General features: G+C 46.1%; 1 pseudogene; it reads right to left on the reverse strand.

Moving 5' to 3' along the window:
- Positions 1–7004: 7004 nt before the first annotated feature.
- LOC100588583 lies at positions 7005–26495 on the reverse strand (annotated as a pseudogene).
- Positions 26496–27803: the final 1308 nt, after the last annotated feature.

The raw sequence follows: 27803 nt of genomic DNA on the forward strand, positions 1-27803 counted from the left end.
AGAGCAAGACTCCGTCTCAAAAAATAAATAAATAAATAAATAAATAAATTCCAGTTGTTATATAACAAAGGTCTGCAAATAATGACCCATGAGGCAAATCTGATTCCCCACCTGCTGCTTTTCTTTGGCTAAGAATCATTTTTCACATTATTAAACAGTTGAAAAATTCAAAAGACTAGCATTTTTGTGACCCAAGAAAACTGTATGAAATTCAGATCTTAGTGGCCATAAATAAAATGTTGCTAGAACACAGCCATGTTCCCTTATCATTTACGTGTTGTCTATGGGTGCTTCCCATTACAAGAGCAGAGTTAGTTACAACAAGGATCACATGGTTTACAAAAATAAAATATTTACTATTTTGCTCTTCAGAAAAAAAAGTTGCCAGCTGAGTAGTGGCTCACGCCTGTAATCCCAACACTTTGGGAGGCCAAGGCAGGCAGATCACGAGGTCAGGAGATCAAGACCATCCTGGCCAACATGGTGAAACCCTGTTTCTACAAAAAATACAAAAATTAGCTGAGAGTGGTGGCGTGCACCTGTAATCCCAGATACTTGGGAGGCTGAGGCAGGAGAATCACTTGAACCTGGGAGGTGGAGCTTGCAGTGAGCTGAGATCACACCATTGCATTCCAGCCTGGGCAACAAGAGCAAAACTCCATCTCAAAAAAAAAAACAACAAAAAAGCTGCCCATTCCTGGTATAAAGGAATATGATTTATTTTGGTATACTGACTATGTATGGTTGCTACACTTACTCATTATGGTTCCAGAAACTTTCTTTTTGTAGAGTCTTTTGAGATTTTTCACATAGCTGTAACAGTACTGATTCCACGTTAGAGAAAAAAAATTGCTTGATCGAATGTAATTACTGCTTTGCTTAAGTTTATAGACTATTTGCCAATCTTAAGGTTTTATTATTTCTTAGAATATGATCTGTCCAGATCAATGTTTCATGTACATTTTTTTTTCTTTGAGACGGAGTCTCACTCTGTTGCTCAGGCTGGAGTGCAGTGGCACAATCTTGGCTCACTGCAGCCTCCACCTCCTGGATTCAAGTGATTCTCCTACCTCAACCTCCTGAGTAGTTGGGACTACAGGAGTGCACCACCACGCCTGGCTAATTTTTTTTGTATTTTAGTAGAGACGAGGTTTCACCATGTTGGCCAGGTTGGTCTCAAACTCCTGATCTCAGGTGATCCACCACCTCGGCCTCCCAAAGTGCTGGGATTACAGGCATGAGCTGCCACGCCTGGCCCCATGTACATTTGAAAATAATGTGTGTCCTGCTATTTTTGGGTGGAGTGTTCTAAAAATACCAGTTAAGTTGATTACCAAGCTCTGTTCAGGTTGCCTTTATTTTTACTGAATTCTGGCTAGTCTGTCATTCAGTTAGTGAGAGAAGAATGTTGAAATGCCAGCTATAATTGTGGATTTGTCTATTTTTCTTCTTAGTTCTTTCAGGTTTTGCCTCAAGTATTTTGAAGCTCTGTGTATGAAGGTGCGTACACATTTAGGACTATTAAGTCTTCTTGGAGAATTGATCACCTTTTCACTTGTAATGGCTCTCTTCATCCCTGATTATTTTCCTTGTTCTGAAGTCTAATTTGTTGGAAGTAAATATAGTGACATTAACTTTTTTTTGGTTGGGTTTGTATGTACAGGGGAGTAAACAATAATTCTCCCTTTACCCTTCTAGTTCCTAGCTAGGATCCCTGTAAACAAAAGACAAATTAACAAGAAAAAAAAACAAGTTTACTAACATGTATACCTCTTATATACATGGGCTATCCAGGGAATGAGTAATTCTCAAAGAGGTGGTCTAGGACCCCAGATTATTTATATAGATTCTTCTTTTTCTTTCCTTTTTCTTGAGATAAAGTCTCTCTGTCGCCTGGCTCAAGTGATTCTCCTGCCTCAGCCTCCCAAGTAGATGGGATTACAGGCATAAGCCACCCCACCTGGCTAATTTTTATATTTTTAGGAGAGAGGGCGTTTCACCATGTTGTCCAGACTGGTCTCAAAATCCTGGCATCAAGTGATCTGCCCGCCTCAGCCTCCCAAAGTGCTGGGATTATAGGCATGAGTCACCATGTGCCGTATATAGATTTTTTTTTTTTTTTGAAATAGGACCTTCCTCTGTTGCCCAGGCTGATCTTGAACTCCTGGCCTCAATCGATCCTCCCGCCCTGGCCTCCTAAAGTGCTGGGATTACACGCATGAGCCACCATGCTAGGCCTAGCTTCTTCAACTAAAACAAAGAAAAAACGGTATGAAGGAGGCAAGTTATGGGGCCCTAGTAGAAGACAGAGGCTGGTTAGTCAAACGTGTTATGCAAATTCCTCTGGTCCAGTCTCTAGGCTGGTCAGGGTCTAAAGTCATCTCCAGTGACCAACCTTTGTCCTTCTTGGTATAGAGGAGAGGGACATCTTTGTAAATTTATGTCTTGCTTTCTGGCAGATGGGGGGAGGGGAGAGAACTTTTCTTTTACTCATTTCTTCTCAATTGCCTTCAGCTGACAATAATCCTTATGTCACAGCAGCATATTTTTTTTGGGGGGGGGCATGTTCTGCTACCCTTCGCATGGTAACTGCAACCATGAATGTAATGGCTTTTCTGAGTTCTCTGGGTCTCTGTACTGGATCATTGAACATGAAGGTGGCCTTGGGGGTCCCCAGTGACACCTGCCCCTTCCAGTCATTGACTACCTACACAAGCTATATTCAGAACTTTTATATTCTTCCCTAGAAACAGGAAAGACAGAAATGAGATGTCTGCATGGAAGTCTGGCTGACAGGCTCAGGTACAAAACACACACCCTCCCCGCCACAGCTCCACCAAGAGCGGGGAAAATCAGCTTCCAGAAAGATTTAAATGCTGTGAATATAGAGGGGCTTCGGGAACCCAAAGGCATAAACTTCAGAGAACAAAACTTCCTCTTCTTTTTTTTTTCGAGAGAGAGTCTCACCCTGTTACCCAGGCTGGAGTGCAATGGTGCGATCTCAGCTCACTGCAACCTCCGCCTCCCTGGTTCAAGCAATTCCTCTGCCTCAGCCTCCCGAGTAGCTGGGATTACAGGCACATACCACCACACCCAGCTAATTTTTTGTATCTTTAGTAGAGACGGGGTTTCACCATGTTGGCCAGGCTGGTCTTGAACTCCTGACCCTATATTTTATTCTAAGAGTTATATAAGTTTTAAATCACTTATATTTAGGTAACTGATCTACTTTGAGTTAATTGTTGTATGCACTATTAGGTAGGGTCCTAATTTCCTTCTCTGAATATGTTTTAAGATCGGGTTGACAGGATATGATGGATTGAATGTATATGTGTGAGGGAAGGATTCAGGGATGTCTCCATGGTGTTCGAGCACTGGGAAGGATGCAACTGACTGATAGGGAAGAAAACAAGCTCAGTCTGAATCTTTTGAGGTGAAGATCATTGCTATCAAGGAGACATGTAGCTATGAGTCTGGGGTTCTGTGTAAAAGGCTGGGCTGCAGAGTAGGGAGTACTAAGTGTACAAACAATAAATAAAGCCATGACACAGGCTTTATGAAGTCACTATGAAGCTGAGAGTGAGGAGGAGAAACCAAAGGAAAAAATTAACAGTTTAAATATCAAGACTTTGAGAACTCTAGCATTAGGAAGTCACAATCAAGGGGAGAAAGAGTGACCAGTGAGGCAGGAGAGGAATCAGTAGGGTGTGATGTCTTGGAAGGCAAGTGCAGGAGTGTTTCAAAGGGAGGGAGGGATCATCTGTGCCACATGATATGGAAGAATCAACTCAGATGAGGACTGAGAATTCACCACTGGATTTAGCAACATGGGAGCAACTGGTGTTTTAGATTAAAACTCTTGGGGACAAGGATTAGAAGTTTGATTTGAGTGTGTTCAACAGTCAGGTGGTGGAGGGATGCTGGATACTCACTGAGATTTTTGTAAAAGAAAAAAGATATTGGGTGGTAGTTGATGAGAAAAGTGGGTAAACTGAGGCTATTTTTTAAAAAGATGGGAGTTAATATATTTCTATAATGAGGTGAAAGAATCCAGTGGGAAGGGGAAGAACGATGGTGCAGAAGAGAGGAGACAGTTGCTGTGACAGTATCATAGAGTAGGCTAGAAAAACGAGGTCAATCAAAACTCGGAAACCTGCTTTTTCACATGTCCCACAGATGTTTTTATGTACCAGCATTTTGGAACCACTTGTAAACCAAAAACAAAATTCTAAGGCCCCTCAACCATCTTAAGACCCCTCAGCCAGGGCTCTTAAAATGTAACCTGAGAGACTGGTTCAGGCCTTCTTGGGGAGTGGGAGTCAGGCATGTCTCTACACCTCTCCAGCATTAACATCAACACAGACATGGCCAGGCGCGGTGGCTCACGCTTGTAATCCCAGCACTTTGGGAGGACGAGGAGGGCGGATCACGAGGTCAGGAAATCGAGACCACAGTGAAACCCCATCTCTACTAAAAATACAAAAAATTAGCCAGGCGTGGTGGCGGGCGCCTGTAGTCCCAGCTACTCGGAGACGCTGAGGCAGGAGAAGCGTGAACCCGGGAGGCAGAGCTTGCAGTGAGCGGAGATCGCGCCACTGCACCCCAGCCTGGGCGACAGAGCGAGACTCCGTCTCAAAAAAAAAACCCACAGACATTAAGTCTGGTAAGAAATATTTTGCAACCTATTCTCTCTGAAGCCTGCTAGCTGAAAGCTTCATCCGCATGGTAAAACTTTGGTCTCTACAACCTCTCATCTTAACCCAGACATTTCTTTCTGTTTGATCCCAGGTCTGTAGACAAACTCAACCAATTGTTAACCTCCGCCTCCTGGATTCAAGTGATTCTCCTGCCTCAGTCTCCTGAGTAGGTGGGATTACAGGCTCCTGCCACCACACCTGGCTATTTTTTTGTATTTTTTTTAGGAGAGAAGGAGTTTCACTATGTTGGCCAGGCTGTTCTCAGATTCCTGACCTCGTGATCCACTCACCTTGGCCTCCCAAAGTGCTGGGATTACAGGCGTGAGCCACCGCGCCCAGCCTATCCCAGGAATTTAAATATTTGTTTACTCCAACCATTTTCTTACATTTCTAATTATCTTATAAATATTTACACCTATGGATTCCATATGCTTATTATTGTATAGATAGACGCAATTTATTTTCTGAAAATAACTACTACTAGTACCAGCAGAATGTAGTGGATGCAGAGATGCACTGCCTGGACCCTCCTTGGGGAGGACTTGCTGTCCAGTTGTGGGAGTTTGCTTAAGTGCCTGGCTGGCTGCTTCAGGGTATGCCTGAGCCAAAGAGAGCAACCCCAGTGTTCAGGGCCTTCCCTGGGGAGCCCCCTCAGGTGCCTGAAGCCTGGGTATAAAGATCTGGCCACCTCTTCTTGGCCCAGCCAACTCTGAGGGGGCAATGCTTGTTCTGGCGTCCTGGCTGGCTGGCTGGCTCAGGTTTTGCTGAGCCTGCAACCCGTTTTGACTTATTCTGCCCAAGCCTGTTTCTGCTTGCTTTTTTCATAGGTTTATCCCTAGTAAGATCCCTTGGATGCCTCAGGCCCTCCACTGCCTGCTCTGGATCACCTGGCCTGTAACACAGAGTGCACATATTATTTCAAACTCTCATTTTATTTAACTTACCAATATTTTGTAAAGCCATTTCAATGACAAAATAGTTGTTTTACTACTTGAATAAGGATGTCAATGTGTTTAAACAGTTGCATATTTTCTTAATTTTGCTACGATAATGAATGTTTCTGTTTAATTCTTTAACTTACTACTCCTTTTCACACTTTATACAGAATCACAAGTCTTTTTCTGGGTTTGGGGGGTGGCGGTGTACATGTGCAGGCATTTGGAAACTTTGTGGCTTAGCCATGGATCTCATGGCCCGAGAGCCTCCTCAGTTTCACGGGCGAGATTGGCCCTTGTGGAGTTCGAGTCCAAACCAGAAGAAACAAGGAAGCCTGGGTCTCCTCCAAGTGTTGCAGCAACCCAGCCTGGGATCCCCCAAAAGGCAGCCAGAGACAATCCCAGGATCACCCAGTCTGCAGCAGAGTGCAAAGGTTTGGGGGTCCCCCACAAAGGCAGCCAGAGCCAAGCCCAGGGTCCCCCCAGCATCAGCAAGATCTACACCTTATACTATAAGACTCTGTATATACTTTATACAGTCTTACAAATAAATTCCTACAAGTGGAATAGCTAAATCAATGTGTATGCATTTGGAGAAAGACTTTTTTTTTTGACACGTGACACATTTTGCTTGTTTACTATGTTTTCTCTCCATCAGAATGAAAGCTCATTGAGGGGAAGGACTTTTGTCTATTGTCTGTATTCCCTGGTGACTCAAATCCTACCTGTATGCAACAGACACTCAATAAATATTTTTGTTGTAGACTGGGTAGACATGAGTTAGATCTTTGATGCTTCTGAGGAGTCTGGTTTGGGAAAGAGGGTGCTAGGGAGAAACTGCTACCTGCAATCTCCCCATTTTCATCTTGCAGTGTTGAAAAGTGGGGAGGAGCTGGATTCAGTTTGCTGGGAGACAGAGCCAGTGGGGCGCAGAGGTGCCCAGAGCAGCCTTTGGAAAACTAGGGGAAGCTGGATTCCTGACTGCCAGCCTTTGGGCCTGGGTTGGACCTAGGGCCCTGAGACAAGACATACAACATCTGTGGGAGTCACCTGCTAGTTGCCAGCTCACTGAGGAACTGAAGAATATACTGTTCTTGCTCGGAAGGCACCTACAGAAGGAGAGGAAGAAGGGAGGGGGCTGAATCTCTTCTCACCCCCATCTCTGCCATATCCCAGACCCCCTCTGGGCCTCTGTCTCACACAGACCTACCTAAAAGACGTCAACGGCCCAGGAGCCCTGGCCAGGGTGGGGTCACCATTTTGCAGCCATAGGTTTGGAGTGCTGGCTCCAGCAGAGGCATCTGGCCAGTGGCTTGAGGTGCTGTGTCTGACACGGTTGCTGGCCATGGAGGGCCTTGGGGCCGTCCGGAGCTCAGACCTTGGCTGCTGGCTGCTGGGACGGCTGGTTCTGCAGCAAGGGCAGGGTGTCCTGCTTCTCAGTGGAGCACAGCTGCTGTGTCTTCGCCAGCTTGAGCTTGGTGGGGTTTTGGATCACTTGGACAATCTCTGCCTTCCACTCGTTCTGCAGGTGATGTTTCAGGTTCTTGGCCCTGTGCTGTTTCTTCTCCTGGCAGTGCCTTTCTTTCTCCTCCTCCAGGTTAGTGGCAGAATCCTTGGCAAGCTTCCTTTCCTGCTGTTCCTTCATCTTCCACTGCCAGGATGTGCCCAGGGGCTTGTCCTGAACCATCTGGGGTAACTTTTTCTTGCAGTGGTCCTTCCACACCCACCCCAATTTGGGCCTCCCCTTCTGGATTACAGGAAACTCCTCCTCCTCCTCCTTCAACTTCTTGGATACTGGAGCCTGGGCTGAAGAACTTTTCCCTTCTTTGCCCCATGGCCGCCTGTTACCTCTCCCCAGCCAGAGGCAGCTTGCTTGGCTCCTGCTGACCCCGCAGGGAGCCAGGTGCCTTGGGTGTCAGGCCGTGATGGCTCTGAACTCGGCACTTGCTGACTGGGGTAAGGCTCTGGTGATCCTGGGCCCGGGTATAGCTGCTGCTGCCGCGCCCCCACTCCAGGTCAGCTCCTCTGGACTCTGGGCCCACTCTGAGGCTGGTTCTCCCTGGCCCTGAGAACACTGTGGTGCCTCCTCACTTGGCTTTGGCTGACATTGTGGGGATTCAGAGCTAGACTCTGGCTGTCTTTGAGGTGACTCCAGGTGTAGATCTTGATGCTGGGGGGACCCTGGGCTTGGCTCTGGCTGCCTTTGTGGGGGACCCCAAACCTTTGCACCCTGCTGCAGACTGGGTGATCCTGGGCTTGTCTCTGGCTACCTTTGGGGGGACCCCAGGCTGGGTTGCTGCAACACTTGGAGGACACCCAGGCTTCCTTGTTTCTTCTGGGTTGGACTCGAACTCCACAAGGGCCAATCTCGCCCATGAAACTGAGGTGAGGCTCTCAGGCCATGAGATCCACGGCCAAGCCACAAAGTTTCCAAACCTCTGCACACATACACCGCACCCCCAACCCCACCCCAGAGAAAGACTTTTGATTCCTAGTTCCCAAAGGCTCTCGGGGACCGGGCCTGGTGGCTCACGCCTGTAACCCAGCACTTTGGGAACTCAAGGCACGAGAATTACTTGAAGATAGGAGTTCAAGACCAACCTCAGCAACATAGTGAGACCCTGCCTCTGCAAAAAAACAAACAACCCCCCAAAAACAAAACAAAACAAGAAACCTCTCCCAGGGCCAGCACCCACTTTCCTTTCTCCTCTGGCAGTTTATGGCAGTGCCAGTTTCCGTGTGCCCCCGCCAGCCCTGAGCATTATCGATTTTTAAAACGTTGCCCTGTCTGAAAGACATTATTCCATTGATCTAGCTTGCCCATTAGCCCTGCACGCCCCCAGCCACCTCTGTGATTTGCCTGCTTGGGTACTGAATGTCACCAGCCTTAAGGTTCTCCCATCACTGAGGCCGGCATGCACTGACCACAAGGAGGCACTGCTCCCCTGCCAATGTCCTCTGGTCGCACCTGCTTCAGGACACTCAGCTGCGTTTCTGAGCCAAGGCTGCAAAGTTCCACGCCAGCTTTACCATCAGTAAAGGGCATCAATACCCTGAGGCGGGGACTCAGGTTTCTAAGATGTCGTTGTCGCCTCCAGCTCGATTTCAACTATGGTTGGGCTGGGCGCGGTGGCTCACGCCTGTAATCCCAGCACTCTGGGAGGCCGAGGCGGGCGGATCACAAGGTCAGGAGATCGAGACCATCCTCGCTAACACAGTGAAACCCTGTCTCTACTAAAAAATACAAAAAATTAGCCGGGCGTGGTGGCGGGCGCCTGTAGTCCCAGCTACGCGGGACGCTGAGGCAGGAGAATGGCGAGAGCCCGGGAGGCGGAGCTTGCAGTGAGCCGAGACGGCGCCACTGCACTCCAGCCTGGGCGACAGAGCAAGACTCCTTCTCAAACAAAACAAAACAAAACAAAACAAAACTATGGTCAGTTGGAGCCAGGGTGGGGAATCTGCAGCTTGCAGAGGGGACTACTGTGCCTCCTGCCTGAGGCACGCTGGGGGTGGAGGCGGGCTGGGGGGGTTGTTGTCCTCACAGCGTTTAAGGCGAGTCTGGGACAGGACCCCACCACCCCCTCCAGATCTGTGGCATCCTCCAGGACTCCAGCGCAGGACACACTCCAGGAGCCTTGGTACTTCAGGGCCTCCAGTGGGTGCCGTCCGGGAGCCCACCCGGCTCCTTTATCAGAAAGGGCAGCTGCGGAGGCCCCGCGTCTGTGGGATGTGGAGCCGGGAGGCTCCTGGATCACGTCATCTCTTGCTCCTCACAGATACACAAGGGAAAAATGGAGGCTCCCAGGGCCCCGTTAACTCGCTCTATTGACAAAGAACCTTCTGGACCAGACTCCAGCCAGGCCCCTCTGAGCCCCGTTCTCCACCAGGCCTCAGCCTTGGCCTATGGAGACTTGAACAAACACTAACAGTTACCAGCGCTGGAGGCCACACCCCTCAGATAACTCGGGCGCCCCTTAATTGCCTGCCTGAGAAAACTTGATGCTGCCAAAAGGATGTAGTGTTTGTTCTGGCTGGCACCTGAGACAAGGCCTCTGTCTCCCGTCCCTCTGGGAGGATGGCAGTTTCCAGATGGGGAGCAGCACCGGGGCCAACAGCACTCACACCAACCCTTTGCAATTTGTTACTTTCCTGACTCTACTGAGCGACCCCCAACCCCTTCCCTACTCCCTCATTCTCCCTTTGAAACTCAAAGTCACCTCTGCAAATCCTTCCCTAGTGCAACAGCTGGTACTGATGAAAACCTTCCCCTCTGCAAATCCTTCCCTAGTGCAACAGCTGGTACTGATGAAAACCTTCCCTTACCCCTGTAATTGGAGCCGGATTTTGTTTCTCTTTGAGAGGGTCGCATAGTGAGTGGTAGAGTCAGGATCCAACGCACTTCTGCCTGAACAACTCCCCTCTCCCTCTTTCAGACCATCCTCCAGCTTCCCCTTGATCCCCCCTCTCTCCCTTCAATCTGTAAATCTTAGTTGCCAACTAGAATCACTGTAACACTTTAGAGCAACAGCTTATTGGAAAAAAATTTACTTTTTTGTTGTATTGTGTGCTTTTTCTGCCATGTTTTGCCCAGGCTTTGTTTGCCCATCCTCTGATCCTCTATTAGGATATTAAAAAATTTAATATGCCTTTTTTGAGCAGTTTTTTTTTTTTTTTTTTGAGACGGAGTCTGGCTCTGTCACCCAGGCTGGAGTGCAGTGGCGCAATCTCGGCTCACTGCAAGCTCCGCCTCCTGGGTTCACGCCATTCTCCTGCCTCAGCCTCTCCGAGTAGCTGGGACTACAGGTGCCCGCCACCACGCCCGGCTAATTTTTTTTTTTGGTATTTTTAGTAGAGACGGGGTTTCACCGTGGTCTCGATATCCTGACCTCGTGATCCGCCCGCCTCGGCCTCCCAAAGTGCTGGGATTACAAGCGTGAGCCACCGCGCCCGGCCGAGCAGTTTTAAGTTTATAGAAAAATTGAGCTGAAAGTACAGTTTCCACATACCCCTCCCCTCACAGTTTTCTCTTTATGAACATCTAAGTGTGGAACATATTCGAATTACTGAGCCAATATCAGTACATTATCATTCACCGAAGTCCATCTTTTATGTTAGGGTTGACTCCTTGGGTTGTACATTTTACGGATTTTGACAGATGCATGATGACGTGTATCCACAATTACAGTCACACAAGATGTTTCACTACCCTAAAAGTTCTTTATGCTGCCTAGTTTTGCCTTTTCCATGATGTCATGATTGGAGTGATTCAAGTGATTCTCCTGTCTCAGTCTCCAGAGTAGCTGGGATTACAGGCATCCACCACCATGGCCAGCTAACTTTTTATATATGTGTGTATATATATATATATATATTTTTTTAAAAATACATTTGTAGACAGAGTTTCACTTTTGTCACCCAGCTGGAGTGCAAAGGCATGATCTCGGCTGACTGCAACCTCCACCTCCCAGGTTCAAGTGATTCTCCTTCCCTAGCCTCCTGAGTAGCTGGGATTATAGGTGCTCGCCACCACACTGCGCTAATTTTTGTATTTTTAGTAAAGATGGGTTTTCACCATGTTTGCTGGTCTTGAACTCCTGACCTCAGGTGATCCACCCGCCTCGGCCTCCCAAAGTGCTGGGATTACAGGCATGAGCCACCATGCCCAGCCAACTTTTTGTATTTTTAGTAGAGATGGGGTTTCACCACGTTGCCCAGGCTGGTGTTAAACTTCTGACCTCAAGTGATCTGCCCACTTCAGCCTCCCAAAGTGCTGGGACTACAGGTGTCAGCCACTTTGCCCAGCCCAGCAATTGACTCTGTCGCCCAGGCTGGAGTGCAGTGGCGTGAGCTCAGCTCACTGCAACCTCTGCCTCCCAGGTTCAAGCGATTCTCCTGCCTCAGCCTCCTGACTAGCTGGAGGCCTTGCTTCTCACTGGCCACTATAAAATACAGTTCAGTTAGAAATATAAACTGCTCCCGACTGGTTCTATTCTTGCCACATGTTCCGTATCTTTTCCTGGTCCTGTTTTTGTAGTTTCTGTTTGTTTTACTACATATGGTCATTACTAATCTTTTCTTTTTGCAATTATAACAAACTTCTGTAGGTGGTAAAGTATCCATTAGGATGTGAGCTCAGTCTTTACTGAATAAGAAGAGGAAGGAAACATTAGCCAGGTGTGGTGGTGCACGCCTGTAATCCGTAATCTTAGCTACTTGGGAGTGGTGCTGAGATTGCACCACCTCATTTCAGCCTGGGTGACAGAGAGAGACTCCTTCTCAGAAAAAAGAAAAAAAACATATATATATACACACACATGCACATATATGTGTATATACATATATATACACACGCATATATGTATGTACATATAAATCTTCATGACCTTGGATTTTGCAATGTGTTCTTAGATACCACATCCAAAGCAAGAGTAACACAAGAAAAAATAAGTTGGACTTCATCAAAATTAAAAACTTTTTTGCATCAAAGGACATTATCAAGAAAGTTATAAGACAAGTACTATTGTCTGAAGGGTTATGTTTCTCCAAAATTGCTGAAATCTTCACCCCCAATGTGACAGTATTCAGAGGTTTGGGAAGGAGATTAAGTCATGATGGCTCTGCACTTATGAATGAGACTAGTTCCCTTATAGAAGAGGACCCAAAGAGCTTCCTTGCCCCTTCTGCCATGCAAGGTTACAATGAGAACACAGCTATCTATGACGGAGCAGGCCCTCACCAGACACTGAATCTGCAAGTGCTTTGATCTTGGACTTTCCAACCTCTAGAACTGTGAGAAATAAATTCCTGTTGTTTATAAACCACTCAATCTATGGGTTTTATTATAGTAGTCCAGACAGACTAAAACAACCACCTACAGCATGAGAAAAAATATTTGTCAAGTCATATATCTGATGATAATCTAGTATCCAGAACATACAAAGAATACGTATGACTCAAAAACTAAAAGGCAAACAACAAATTAAAAAATGGGCAAATAATTTGAATAGATATTTCTCCAAACAAGGTATACAAGCTATATATGTGTACGTGCATAAATATAAGTGCATATATGTATATATATATATGTAGTATACAGCATCACTAGTCATTACGGAAATACAAATCAAACAACGAGGTACTATTTCACACCCACTAGGATACAATCAAAATAAATGTAAAATAACAAGTGATAAATATGCGGAGAAACTGAAATCCTTTTACATTGCTAGTGAGAATGCAAAATGGTTCGGATGCTGCTTCTCTTCTTTAAGAATGTGTTCTTTACCATTCTATTCAATGGCTTACATATCTGCATATTTTCTTGGGCTGTCTACATGATATACAAATATTTGGACACAAACAGAAACATCGCTCATTTAAAAGCTTTTCAATCTGACACATAAATTTGGTTTATTTGAAAACGGAATGTTCAAGTGTTACTGTACAACTTTTACTATGGTTCATGTTTGTTAATATTTGCTAATATCCTAAAAACAAAAACACAACCCCCAAAATACTTTGATTTTATAATGTAAACATCTGATGTCTAAATTAATCAATAAAATATTTTTTGTGTTTTAAATAATTGTATTCTATTTTATTTTGGTGCTGTGTAATTTCATAATAAATACTAGCTGATGCTTGTCAGAGGTAAACTAGTGAATTATCATCCCATTAAGATAAACTTTGTTTCTGCTAAGAAACATCTTAATTTAAATTAGGAATTTAATGTAGGAATTTACTAAATCAAGTACTAAGATTTTATTTCTCTTACTAAATGGAGGATATATGTAAAATTCAAATACATTCAAATTACTCAATTTTTTCTTTACTATCAAGAGAATATAGACAGCATGTTTTACACAGAGCATACAAAGCTTTATTTTCATTGAATTACAAGTAAAATATATGTATATATAAATAAATATATATAATTTAGATATTAAATCACAGAATTTACTTATTTACCTGTGCGAGACGGAATGTGATTCTAGTAATCATTCCAGGTACAATAACTGGCTGAAAACGAGATATGGGCTGGGTGCCGTGGGTCACGCCTGTAATCCCAGCACTTTGGGAGGCTGAGGTGGGTGGATCAGGAGGTCAGGAGTTCAAGACCAGCCTGGCCGAGATGGTGAAATCCTGTCTCTACTAAAAATACAAAAATAAGCCAGGCGTAGTGGTGGATGCCTGTAATCCCAGCTACTTGGGAGGCTGAGGCAGGAGAATCGCTTGAACCCAGGAGGAAGAGATTGCAGTGAGCCGAGGGCTACTGCACTCTAGTCTGGGTGACAGAGCGAGACTCTGTCTCAAAGAAAAAAAAAGAAAAGAAAATGGGACATGAAGAAAATTGATATGATTAAAAGAAACTACATCAAGTGAATTCACTATAATGTCTCCAAGCAAGGCAAGACCACCCCGTTGAGATAAGGAATGAGAGGCTACTTATTTTGACCAAGTTAGCTCAATGATTTGGGGAACCAAGGACTACATGGATACTCATTTTGTTCCCCCACCCACCCCCGCCACCACCAAAAAAATACTTGAGAACCCATTTTTCCCAATTCATGCTTCTACTTTCACATAAAAGTTGATACTCCAAAATCAACTTAAATTTTATTAACCAAATACAATCTTCCTAAAGACAAAGAGAAACATTTCACAAGAGTTAAGCCAACAGAAAGATAGGGAATATGAAACAACAAAGAACATCAATAAACCAAAATTAAATGTTTGGAAAGATAACAAAATTGGCAAATGTTTATTTAGGCTAAACAAGAAAAAAAAAGAGAAGAGAATCCAATTACTAAAATCATCAATAAAAGAGAACACCATCACTGCCAGTATTACAAAACAAAAATGATTAAAAGAGAATGCAATTAAAATCTTATGCCAAAAAAATTAAGACAGCCTAGACAGAATGGATGAAGTCCTAGAAAAAGACAAACTAAAATAGAGTAAAAGAGAAATAAAAAATATAAATAGATCTACAGAAGGTTAAAAGATCAGATAGTAATTTAAAAAACTTACAATAAAAATCCCATCTCAGGGAGCTTCCCAGGTGAATTCTATCAAACACTCTGAGCAATTGATATCAATTGTTCACCAACTGTTGCAGAAAATAAAAGGGGAGAGAACACCTCCCAATTCATTTTATAAAGCCAGGATTACTCTGACACCAAAACAATTTAGACCGGTATTTTTCATTGTTTTATAAAATCAAACATATTCAACAAAACACCGCCAAACAAACTCCAGCAACATATAAAATAGATAATGCACTACGTGCAACTATGTTTTACCCCAGGAATGCACCATTGATTTAATATTTGAAAAATCAGTGGATGCAAACACCACATTAATAGAATAAAGGATAAATATATGAGCATCTCAACAGAAATAAAGCATCTGAGAAAAACCGTATTTTTGCAAACCTTCTCTCCCCCCCGCTCACCCCCGTTCCTCTCTCATCACTCTCTTTTTCCATATACCCAAAAACGTTTTCCCCACTGTCTTTCTGCAAAACCTTCTCTCCCTCCTGTTCACCACCCGTTTTTCCCTCTCCATGTACCCCCCAAAATTTTTTTTTCCACCTTTTTTCTCACCGTCTTTTTGCAATGCCTTCTCCTGCTCGCCATCCTCTTTTCCCTTTGGCACTAAGCACTCTCTGTACCCCTCCATCTACCCCAAAACTATTTTCCCCTTCCTACCATTCCAGCCTCACTGCAGTCTCTGCGGCCACCAACCGCGGCGAGGCGAGCCGCGGTGCCGAAAACTATAAGCCTCAAGCGTGCGATGGTGGCTATCCCTGGTCCTGGTCCTGGTTCACTAAGCTGGGCACAGACAAGCTCGCGGAGCAGACACAACCTGGAAGGGCCTGACTCCCCTTCAGCACTATTTATACACAGTGGTTATGCATATGAGGTTTCTGGACTACACGTTCTGATTGGATATGAGAAAACCAGAGGCCTACTCTGATTGGACTTTATTATCATGTTCTGATTGGATGAGAGCAAGTCTCAGGACAACCAATCAGAGTGTGAAAATAAAGCCCAATCAGAGAAGGCCTAGAGGTTTTCTCTCATCCAATCAGAACATGTAGTCTAGAAACCATGCGCATAAGCCCATGTGCATGCTGAGGAGGCCTCGCGTCATTTTAGGCTCCTCTGTATCAGCTTGCAGGCGTGCTTTGTTTTCGGCTTGGAGGACCCGGAGGAGGGGAGCTCAGCCACCTGCTGCACCCTGGAGGCTGGAGCGTTGCATCACCGGCTCGCCTCGCTGCATTTGGTGGTGGCGAGGGAGAATGCAACGCGCACCGGAGTGTAGGAGGGCGGCCAGAGAGAGGTGGGAGGGCGGCCAGAGCAGTAGAAGGATGGCCGGCAGGGAGAGCTGCTCCTGACCGGCTAGAGGACGAGAAGCGGGGGCCACTTGTGCATGCTGGAGGCTGGAGTGTTTGCCACTGAGGCCTGCGTGGCTGCAGTTGGTGGTGGTGATGGAGACTGAAGCTCAGTTACAGTGGTAGGAAGGTGGTGGGGTAGGTGCGCTGTCTGCGGCTGCACTGCCCGCCTGGGGGTGGCAGGTTTGGTGTGTTCTTGGGTCTGCACTGCCTGCCGCGGGGGGCTGGTGGGGGGGTGCTATCCAGCTTTGCGATGCTGGCGGTGGGTGGTGGGAGGGTTGGCTGTGCTATCAGGGCCCTACACTGCCCAAGGTAGGGGGGTTGGAGGCAGATTGTGTGCGCTATCGTGCACTGCTGGCGGCGGGGAGGGTGGGTTGGGGGGCCATCAGCTGCTGCACTGCCCAAGGCAGAGGGCGGGTTGGGTGAGCTATCCCAGGCTACAATGCCAGCAACAATGCCAGCCAACAGTCGGGGGCGGTTTAGGGGAGCTGTCGGGTGCTGCACTGCTGGGGGAGGAGGGAGGAGGTGGGGGTGCGGTTGATTGGGTGCACTATCCCGGGCGTTCACTGCCCGCGATGGGAGCGGTTGGGGCACTATCTGGGGCTGTGCTGCCCGGGGGTGGGGGAAGGGGGGAAAGAGCGGGTTGGAGGCCCTATTGGGTGCTGCAATGCCAGTGGTGGGGATGGGTTGTGGACACTATCGGGTGCTACACTGCCAGCGGCAGAGGGGTAGTTTGGGGGTGCTATTAGGGTTACACTGCCCGTAGCTGGCTCTGGGTGTGTCGTGGGCGCAGTCCGAGGGCTACGCTGCTGGCACTAGGGGCCAGGTTGGGGCGGTATTGGTGGGCGCTGCACTGCTGCCGCCGGCAGTGGGTTGTGGAGGTGGCCAGTACAGCAGTGGCCTCTGAGGAAGGGGCCCTTCTCTTCCTAGAGTCAAGGCTCTAGAGGGTGAACTTCTGCTCGTGTTGGGGCGTGGTGGGTGCACAGAGTTTTCGCAGCAATTCTCTGAGCACAGCAGGGCCCCCACACCCACCGTGGTTTCCCGGCCCTCGCCCTGTTGTTCGTGTTGCGGAGACCATCTGGGACCCCGGGCATGGAATAGTGGGCACCGCAGGGGCTCAGGGCCCTGTGGGTGGCAGAGTCAGGAATGAGAACAGGTACTTGGGTGGGGAGGACTGGCTGGGTCGGAGTTTCTGCTGTTCCTACTCCCCAAGGAGCGCCTGGCATGTGGTGTCCCCAGTCCCCATCCCAAGTCAGGAGGCCAGCTTGGGCCAGGAGGAGAGGTTGGACTTCAGAAGGTGCGTGTGAGTGCCTTCGCTGAAACCAGCCCTTGCCACCCGGTGGCCAGCATGACAAGGTGAGGCTCTAACACTGCCACTTTCTGCATCCTGTTTTAGGGTTTTTTGGCTTTGCCCACCCAGGCTCTCCGAGCCAGGCCCGAGGAGGACGTGAAGGAGGAGTTATCTATGGCGAGCTGGAGACTGGAGTTTGCCGATGGCACAGCTCTGCGACTCACCTCCTGCGGTTGTGGTGGCGACGGCAATGGAGACTGCAGCTCGAAAAGAGTGGCAGGAGGGCACCCGTGTTGGCCAGGTGGTAGGAGCCTTGTAGGGTGGGCCGGTGGATGGAAGGTGACAGCAGCGCTGGTTGTGTTGGCGTCGGCGCTAATGGTGGCAGCAGCAGCAGCAAATCTGGGGCCTGGGAAGGGGGAGTAGGAGCGCTTTGGGGCCTAGCCCGGCCTGGCATGGGTAGGAAGCTGCCGGTTCTGTACCGCAGCCCTCGGTGACAGGTGGAGGCGTAGCCAGGGCCAGGAGGAGTCCTCTCTTTTCTCCTGCAGTCTCTGGAGGGTGCCCTCCTCCTGCTGGCACCTGAGCTAGCTGTGAGTGGCAGCATTGCCTCATTCTTAACAAAATTTAGGGGTTGACTATTTGTGTATCTTTTTGCTTGTTTTTTGTTTTCATAGTCTTGGATTTTTTTTATTTCGTGAATCGGGGAGGGGAAAAAAGGTATCATAACAGGTCTTCTAATTCTTGCACCTGTTCTTTTTCCTTTCTTCCAGTCTAATCTTATCATCATCATCATCATCATCATAATGTTCCTCTTCACTTTCTTATGCTGCTGCTTCTATTTCTTGTTTTTATGCTTGTTTCTCATCCCCCCCCTTTTGTTTTCTTTATCCCAAGGAATGGCCTTAACAAACCAAAACTGAGTGAAAAACCACTCGTCACTGTTATATTTTTAAAATAATCAGTCCCTTACTTTGGAGCCAGTGGAGAGAAAGATTGAGAGGGTGCAAGTCACCTCTGGAAGGCTGGGATTTGTTTTTACTGGGAAGAAAATAGGTTCTTTGTTATCACAAGCCTTGTGTGACACCAGCAGCTCCTCCTCGCCCCACTCTCACAAACCACAGCACCCAGACTGGTGAGTCCAAACACACATGCACACACACACATATACGCACACGTTACATTCATGTGCACACATGTTCATGTGCACGTATAGATACATGCTCGTATACTCAAGATAGACATTCACATGTGTACACACATTGCACACTTGTGTGTGCACACACATACATGCACATGCACACCCATACAGGCGCACACACACACTCACACACATTAACGTTTCCTGTTCAACATTTTCTCTTTGCCCCTGGTGAAACGAGGGCCAGAAGATACTGCCCCACCATTGTGATGCCGTCAGTAGGCAGACTGGGGGAAGTTTGGTCACAGCCATGGTGCCAGGTTTTGAATTCAGCCTCTGAGCTGAGCCTGGATCCATGGACCTTTCCCAGTGTCCCTCTGCTGCCTCCACACCCCATCCCCAACACCAGCCCCCTGTGGAAGGTCAGAGGGTCAGGCTGTGTGTGCAAGTGGACATTATTACACATGCTTCTGTAATGAGGATGTGCAGGAGGAATAAAGAATATCTGTTAAACACTCTCAGCCTTCCTCTGCCGTTTAGCAAAAATTCCAAGAAGAGGAGAGTGATGACGGGACAGAAATAGGAGTGAGAAACAGGAAGAATGGACAAGACGATTAGAAGGCTGAACGAAGGAGAGAGCAAGCTAAGATGAGAAAAAGCACTGCAGAAAACATTCTGAAGAAGAGAGAAGGAGGGGCAGATGGGGGAACAAGGAGCAAGTGGAGAGAGAGATTGAGAGGGTACGAGTCACCGCTAGAAGGCTGGAATTTGTTTTTACTGGGAAGAAAAAATGTTCTCTGTTATCGCAAGCGTTGTGTGACACCAGCAGCTCCTCCTTGCCCCACTCTCACAAACCAGCACCCAGACTGGTGAGTGCAAACACACATGAACACACACTTATATACATACACATGTACACTCGTGCACGCACAGATACATGCTCATATACTCAAGATACACATACATTCACGTGCACACATAGACATGTACTCACATGCACACTCGTGTGCACACATACACGTATGTGCACACACATACAGGCACACACACGCTCACACACATTAGCATTTCCTGTTAAACAGTTTCTGTTTGCCCCAGGTGCAACTGAGTGCCAGGAAATACTGCCCCACCATTGTGATGCCGTCAGTAGGCAAGCTGGGGGGAGTTTGGTCACAGCCATGGTGCCAAGTTTTGAAGAGGTTTATGCTAGTTTGGGTTTCTTAGCATGAGCTAGATCTTCCCTGACAGTGGCATCTGGCCCCAGCTCCATGCAGTCCTCACCAAGTCCCGTTGCCTGTGCATCCTATGTTTCATCTTCCAAAGCTGGCTTCAGCAGTGGCCTGTGAAGTTGGCTGCAGAACCATCGAAGTGTGGAAATAGAGATCAGAACTTTACCTAACTATTTTATCTCACTTTTTAAAATTCCCTATTTTTTGTATATGTTTAATAATGTTTATATTAGTGGAGTTGAGCATTTAAGTGATCATTAAATAAAAATACAATACAGCTGCATGCTCAGAAAGATTTTGCTTTTAGCTATGTTACCAGGGAAGCTTGGTGGTCATTTTTCTCTGTCTTTTCTTGGACAATCTTTTGGTTCCTTTTCCATTTCAGTCAAGTGTCAAGAGAGTTCTCATCTCTCTTCCTTCTAACCCCATGATTAAAAATCTTCAGTAGCTTCCCAGTGTTTTTAATACGGTCATGAATACGAGTGTCTTATCTTTTTTTTTTTTTTTTTTTTTTTTTTGAGACAGAGTCTCACTCTGTTGCTCAGGCTGGAGTGCAGTGGCGCGATCTTGGCTCACTGCAAGCTCCACCTCCCAGGTTCATGCCATTCTCCTGCCTCAGCCTCCCGTAGCTGGACTACAGGCATCCGCCACCATGCCCGGCTAATGTTTTGTATTTTTAGTACAGACGGGGTTTCACCATGTTAGCCAGGATGGTCTCGATCTCCTGACCTCGTGATCCACCCGCCTCGGCCTCCCAAAGTCCTGGGATTACAGGCATGAATCACCGTGCCTGGCCGAGCGCCTTTTCTTAAAATATGTAAGATTTGTCTTGTGTCTTTTCAGCCTTATCTCTTAATTTTTTTTTTTTTTTTTTTTTTTTTTTTTTTTGAGACGGAGTCTTGCTCTGTCACCCAGGCTGGAGTGCAGTGGCACAATCTTGGCTCACTGCAAGCTCCGCCTCCTGGGTTCACGCCATTCTCCTGCCTCAGCCTCTCCGAGTAGCTGGGACTACAGGCGCCCGCCACCACGCCCGGCTAATTTTTTGTATTTTTAGTAGAGACGGGGTTTCGCCATGGTCTCGATCTCCTGACCTTGTGATCCGCCCGCCTCGGCCTCCCAAAGTGCTGGGATTACAGGCATGAGCCACCGCGCCCAGCCAGTTCTCACTTTTAAGTGATAACATGATACTTGGTTTTTCATTCCCAAATTACCTCACTTAGAATAATGGCCTCCAGCTCCCTGCAAGTTGTTGTAAAAGGCATTTGTTCTTTTTTATGGCTGAGTGGTATTCCATGGTGTATATATATCACATTTTCTTTGTCTGCTCATTGGTCGACGGACTCTTAAGTTGGTTCCACGTCTTTGCAATTGCGAATTGTGCAAACATGCATGTGCATGGGCCTTTTTCACATGATGATTTCTGTTTCTTTGTGTAGATACCCAGTAGTGGGGATGCTGGGTTGAATGGTAGTTCTACTTTTATTTCTTTAAGGACTCTCCATACTGTTTTCCATAGTGGTTATACTAATTTACATTCCCCACTAGAAGAGTAAAAATGTTCCCTTTTCACCACATTCCTGCTAACATCTACTGTTTTTTGACTTTTTAATTATGGCCGTTTTTGCAAGAGTAAGGTGGTATCTCATTGTGGTTTTGATTTGTATTTGTCTGATGGTTAGTGATGCTGAACATTTTTTCATGTGTGTCTGCTTGTATATCTTCTTTTGAGAATTGTCCACTTATATCTTCTGCCCACTTTTTACTAGGGTTATTTATATTTTGCATATTGATTTAAGTTCCTTATAGATGCTAGAAATTAGACCTTTGTCAGATGCATAGTTTGAGAATATTTTTCTCTCATTTCATAGGTTGTATATTTACTCTGTTAATAGTGTCTTTCGTTATGAAGAAGCTCTTTTATTTAATTAGGTCCCACTTTGTCAACTTGTGTTGGTGATGTAATTGCTTTCAGGGACCTAGTCATAGATTGTTTCCCAAGGCTGATGTCCTGAATGGTATTTCCTAGGTTTTATTCTAGAGTTCTTATGGTTTGAGGCCTTACACTTAAATCTCTGATCCAGTGGCAAGACCAACCATCTTCAAGAGACTCATCTCATGTGTAACAACATTCAAAGGCTCAAAGTAAAGGGATGGAGAAATACCTACTGTGCAAAAGTCACTATTCTTTTTTTTTTTTTTGGAGATGTGCTCTGTCACTGAGGCTGGAGTGCAGTGCTGTGATTATGGCTTGCTGCACTCAACCTCCCAGTCTCAAGTGATCCTCCTGTCTCAGCCTTCTGAGTAGCTGAGACTATAGGCATGCCCCACCACACCTGGCTAATTTTTGTATTTTGTGGTAGAGATGGGGTTTTGCCATGTTGCCCAGGCTGATCTCCAGCTCCTGTGCTCAAACAATCCACTTGCTTCAGACTTCCAAAGTGCTAGGATTACAAGCATGAGCCACCGCGTCCAGCCCAGGCATTGCTATTCTTATATCAGATAAAGCAAACTTTAAAGCAAAAAAAATTAAGTAGGACAATGAAGGCCATTACATAATGATAAAGGGTACAATCCAACAAGACTTAACTACCTTAAATATATATTCACCCAACGTTGAACAACCAGATTCATAACACGAGTTCTTCTTGGCCTGCAACATGACTTAGACAACCACACAGTACTAGTGGGAGACTTCAACTCCCCACTGACAGCGTTAGACAGATCATTAGCACAGAAAATTAACAAGGAAGCTGGACTTAAACTCAACACCTGACCAGTTAGACCTAATGGTGTTCTGCAGAAAAATCCACTCAACAGCCACAGAATATACTTTTTTCTCATCTGCACAGGTAAGACTCTCTAAGATCAATCACATGCTCAGTCATGAAGCAAGCCTCAATGAATCTAAAAAGAAAAACCTGGACGGGCCCAGTGGCTCACACCTGTAATCCCAACACTTTGGGAGGCCAAGGCGGGCGGATCATGAGGTCAGGAGTTTGAGACCAACCTGGCCAACATGGCTAAATCCTGTCTCTACTAAAAATACAAAAAATTAGCTGGGCATGGTGGCAGGCACCTGTAATCCAGGCTACTTGGGAGGCTGAGGCAGGAGAATCACTTGAACCCAGGAGGTGGAGGTTGGAGGTTGCAGTGAGCCAAGATTGTGCTGTTGTACTCCAGCCTGGGAGACGAGCAAGACTCCATCTTAAAAAAAAAAAAAGGCAGAAATTTAAAAAATCTTCCGAATTTATGAAAATTTAAAAAGTCTTTCAAATTTATGAAAATAGGGACATAGTTTACCAAAGATTCCTGGGATGCAGCTAAAACAGTGTCAAGAAGAAAGTGTGTATTGCTAAACGCATTCATCGAAAAGTCAGATCTCAAGTTAACAATTAATTTGGTACGTAAAGGAACTAGAAAACCAACCAACCTCAAAGCTTGCAGAAGCAAATAACTTATTGGAGAAGAACTTAATGAAACTGAGATGCAAAAATCTATACGAAAGATTAATAAGATCAAGAGTAGCTTCTGTGAAATACTTAAACAAGATTGATAGACTGCTAGCTAAAGGAAAAAAAAGAGAAGATCCAAATAAATATAATTGGAAATGACAAAGATGGCATTACAGCTGATCCCATAGAAATACAAAGAACTCTCAGAGAATACTGTGAACAATGCTCTGCACGTGTGCACAAGCTAGAAAATCTAGAGGAAATGGATACATTGGGGAAACACATAATCTCCCGCGATTGAATCAGGAAAAGCTTGAAACCTTGAACAGAACGATATTGAGCTCAGAATGAATCAGTAATAAAACCTCAAAAAAAAGGCCCTGCACCGGATGGATTCACAGCCAGATTCCCAGATGCATAAAGATAAACTGGCAACAATCCTATGGAAACTTTTTTTTTTTTTTTTTGAGACAGAGTCTTGCTCTGTTCCCAGGCTGGAGTGCAGTGGTGCAATCTCGGTTCACTGCAAGCTCCACCTCCTGGGTTCACACCATTCTGCCTCAGCCTGGGACCTCAGGCGCCCGCCACCATGCCTGGCTAATTTTTTTTTCATATTTTTAGTAGAGACGGGGGTTTCACCATGTTAGCCAAGATGGTCTCGATCTCCTGACCTTGTGATCCGCCCGCCTCGGCGTCCCAAAGTGCTGGGATTACAGGCGTGAGCCACCACGACCGGCCCCTACTGAAACTATTTTAAATAACCAAAGAAGAGAGGCTCCTCCATAATTCATTCTCTGAAGCCAGCATCAGCCTAATACTAAAATCTGGCAGGGACATGACAACGGGACAACGAAAGAAAACCTCAGACCAGTATTTGTGATGAACATAGAAGCAAAAATCTTCAACAAAATGCTAGCAAGCTGAATCCAGCAGCACATGAAAATGTTAATTCACCATAATCAAGTAGGCTTTATTCTGGGGATGCAAGGTTGGGTCAAAATTTGCAGTAACAAATGTGATTCACTACATGAACAGATTAAAAGCCAAAACCATATGATCATCTATATAGATGCAGAAAAAACTTTTCATAAAATGCAACATCCTCTCATGATAAAAACCCTAACAGGCTGGGCACGGTGCCTCCCAACACACTGGGGAGTGAAGCGGGAGGGTAGCTTGAGCCCAGGAGTTCAAGGGCCCGCCTGAGCAACCTAGACCCATCTCTACCAAAATAGTATATATATGCGCCCAGTGTGGTGGTGCATGCCTGCATTTTCAGCTACTCGGGAGGCTGAGGCAGATAGATCACTTGAGCTTAGGAGCTTGAGGCTGCAGTGAGCTGTGATCATGCCACTGTACTCCAGCCTGGGCAACAGAGTGTGAGACCCTCAAAAAATGAAATCAGATATAAAATAATAAACTAAAATGTGAGGAGCACAGGAAATAATACAAAGAAGGTGGGAAACATCTCCAGCGGGGAGATGTGTGTTGTTTCCCTCTATGTGTCCATGTGTTCTTATTATTTATCTCACACTTATAAGTGAGATTATGTGGTATTTGGTTTTATGTTCTGCGTTAGTTTGCTAAGGATAATGGTCTCCAGCTCCATCCATGTCCCTGCAAAGGACATGATCTTGTTCTTTTTCATTAGCCTGCAATATCTGCATATTCCTACCTACTACCTGACCACTTCAGCTAATCCTATGTCACAAGCTAAGGTTCTGTGACTTGTAGCCTCCACTTCAGGGACTATATTTTATTTTGTACCTATTGTATTCTGAGCCTTGATCTTAGTGGTCCAAGATTATAGCATCGGCTTCCAGAAACAATGGAGGAAGAGAAAGTCAAGAAGAAAAAAGAGGATGATCAATATGCCTCTTAAGGCTCTTGGGAGCTGCTAAGTGATGCTTTGCTCGCAAATTATCAGCTGAAAGTAGAGACAGGGCCATACCTAACTAACAGGGGCTAAGATATGCAGTCTCCATCCTGGGGAGCCATATGCCTAGTCCAAAAATGGGGTTCTATCACTTTGGAAGTGAAGAGTGGTAACTAGGGCAGAACAGCAGTCTCTGCCATAGGAAGATATCAGTATAATTCCCATTTTCAAGATAAGAACACTGTGGTCTAAAGAGGCTGAGTGCTTCTTGAGAGTAAGTGGTAAAGCCGATTCCAACCTGTGTAATCTGTCTAGTACTTGTTAGTTATTTTTCTGGATCCTCTCCCTCCTCCCACCCTCCGTCCTCTGATAGGCCCCAGGGTGTGTTTTTCTCCTCTGTGTGTTCATGTGTTCTCATCATTTGACTCTCATAAGTGGTAATATCCCATATTTGTTTTTCTCTTTCTGTGTGAGTTTGCTAAGGATAAGGGTCTCCAGCTCCATCATGTCCCTGCAAAGGACATGATCTCATTGTATTTTATGGCTGCGTAGTATTCCATAGTGTATATTACCACATAGTCTTTATCCAGACTTAAATGTAAAACCCAAAACTGTAAACACCCCTGACAACAGCATAGGCAGTACCATTCAGGACATAGGCATGGGCGAAGATTTCATGACAAAGACACCAAAAGCAACTGCAACAAAAGCCAGATTTGACAAATGGGATCCAATTAAACTAAAGAGCTTCTGCACAGCAGAAGAAACTGTCAGCACAGTAAAGAGGCAACCTATAGCATAGGAGAATATTTTTGCAAACCTTGCATCCAACGAAGGTCTAATATCCATCATCTATAAGGAACTGAACTTAAACAAATTTATAAGAAAAACAGGTGGCTAGATGAACTGGTAGTTGGAAGTTTCAACTTTGTGAGAAACCTACTCCTCCACTCATTCTGGATCCCCTTGCTAGAGACTGTGTCTTCCCAAATTGTCAGCACTAGAGTTCCAGGAAGACTGGAAGCATTGGCGGTTGCAGAAAAGTAGAGGCAGCTGTGGCAGCCCAGGCTGAGCAGGTGCAGGAGTTCCAGAGCCCTGGGGCCATGGCCTGGGCTGATGCATACTGGAGATGGGATCAGCCTGCGTGCGATGCGCACTGTGAGCAGCAGGCAGGGCCAAACCACCTTTTCTGCCTGCACGTGGCGCACGTGTGTGTGTTCCCCTCTCTCCCCACCCCCGCCATGGAGGCAGCGTGGCACGTGTGGCCTGGCATGCATCCACAGTGAGGAGAAGAGCTCCGCTTCCCTCAGGACCCCACTGGGTGCCGCTGGCAGCTTCCAGATGACTTGGGTCCCTGTCCTGGGGAAGAAACAGCTCCCGTCCCCGGTGCTGACTGCTGAGGACGGAGCTTCCTTCTGTGCGGGCTTCTTCACAGCACGACTGCTCCAGCATTTTTCCTTCAAGGTGAGTATAGAAGGTTTCATTTTCTTCTGTGTTCTGTTTCTTCTTGTCAGGTTCTCAGTCGTTTTGCTCTTTCTCTGGTAGTATTTTAGTCTTTATTTTTCGGTGTTTTTTGTTTCCCCACCAAGGGCTTTTGAGGGTGGCAACATAGCAGGCTGTGGTATTTTTAGGGGTTCAGGATTTTTTCTCAGGGAAACTCCCCCATGTAGATAGGGAAGCTGCAGCTGCCGGAATAAGGGGAAACCCAGCCCAGGTTGAGGGAAGGGGCCAGGCCCAGGTTTGGCTGCAGGTGTCCAAGCCTCAGAAGGAGGAAAAGAGATCCTAGCTGCCTCCAGGCTTCCATAGGTTTGAAAACATGCGTTCCAGCTGTCCGGACACAGGGGCCGCTTTTCTCCATCCACCAGCAGCAAGTGTCCCCCTGTACATCCTGTCATGGCCACGTGACAGGGTAGGGAGCTTCACTGCAGTTTAATGTTGTCTTTGCAGAAATATATTTCAGGGTCCCCGCCCAAGTTTCAGTGGATCATTTGTTCTTTTTTCTCGTTGTTGTTGCTACTGAGTACTGTGTATATGTTCTGTATTTTCCATAACAAGCTGTTAGCAGATACATGAGTCCCCCAAACCCTCTTTCAAACCTTTCTCATGGAGCTTGTCGTTTGCTTTGCCGAGCAGCAGCTTTTCAGTCTGCGTAGCCTCTTGCATATCTGTGTTTGCTTTTGTTGCTTGTGATTTTAGTGCCTAAGTAAAAAAAAAAAAATCATTCACATATAATTTCCATTCTCAATGAACTTTTACCACTACGTGTCCCTTTTTTCATTTTCTTTTCTTTTTTTTTTTTTGAGACGGGGTTTTCGCTCTTGTTGCCTAGGCTGGAGTGCAATGGCGCGATCTTGGCTCACCACAACCTCCGCTTCCCAGGTTCAAGCGATTCTCCTGCCTCAGCCTCCCTAGTAGCTAGGATTACAGGCAGGTGCCACCATGCCAGGCTAATTTTGTATTTTTAGTAGAGACGGGTTTCTCCATGATGGTCAGGCTGGTCTCAAACTCCCAACCTCAGGTGATCCGCCTGTTTCGGCCTCCCAAAGTGCTGAGATTACAGGCGTGAGCCTCTGCGCCCAGCCTTTATTTTCTTTTCTTTTTTAAAACTCTTTCCAACTTGTGGACATGGATTCACGTTGCCCCGAAAGTAACCTCCCCTATCTTTGCTTACAGGAATGTTATTATTTTCATGGTTTCAGGTCTTGTGTTGAGGTCCACTTTGAGTTGGTTTTTTGCATTGTGTAACAGAGGGTTCTGTTCCCTTCTTTTGCAATAGGGATATTGGTTTTCTC

The sequence above is a fragment of the Nomascus leucogenys genome, chromosome 2, assembly GCF_006542625.1.
Source record: "Nomascus leucogenys isolate Asia chromosome 2, Asia_NLE_v1, whole genome shotgun sequence".
Classification (NCBI taxonomy): Eukaryota; Metazoa; Chordata; class Mammalia; order Primates; family Hylobatidae; genus Nomascus; species Nomascus leucogenys.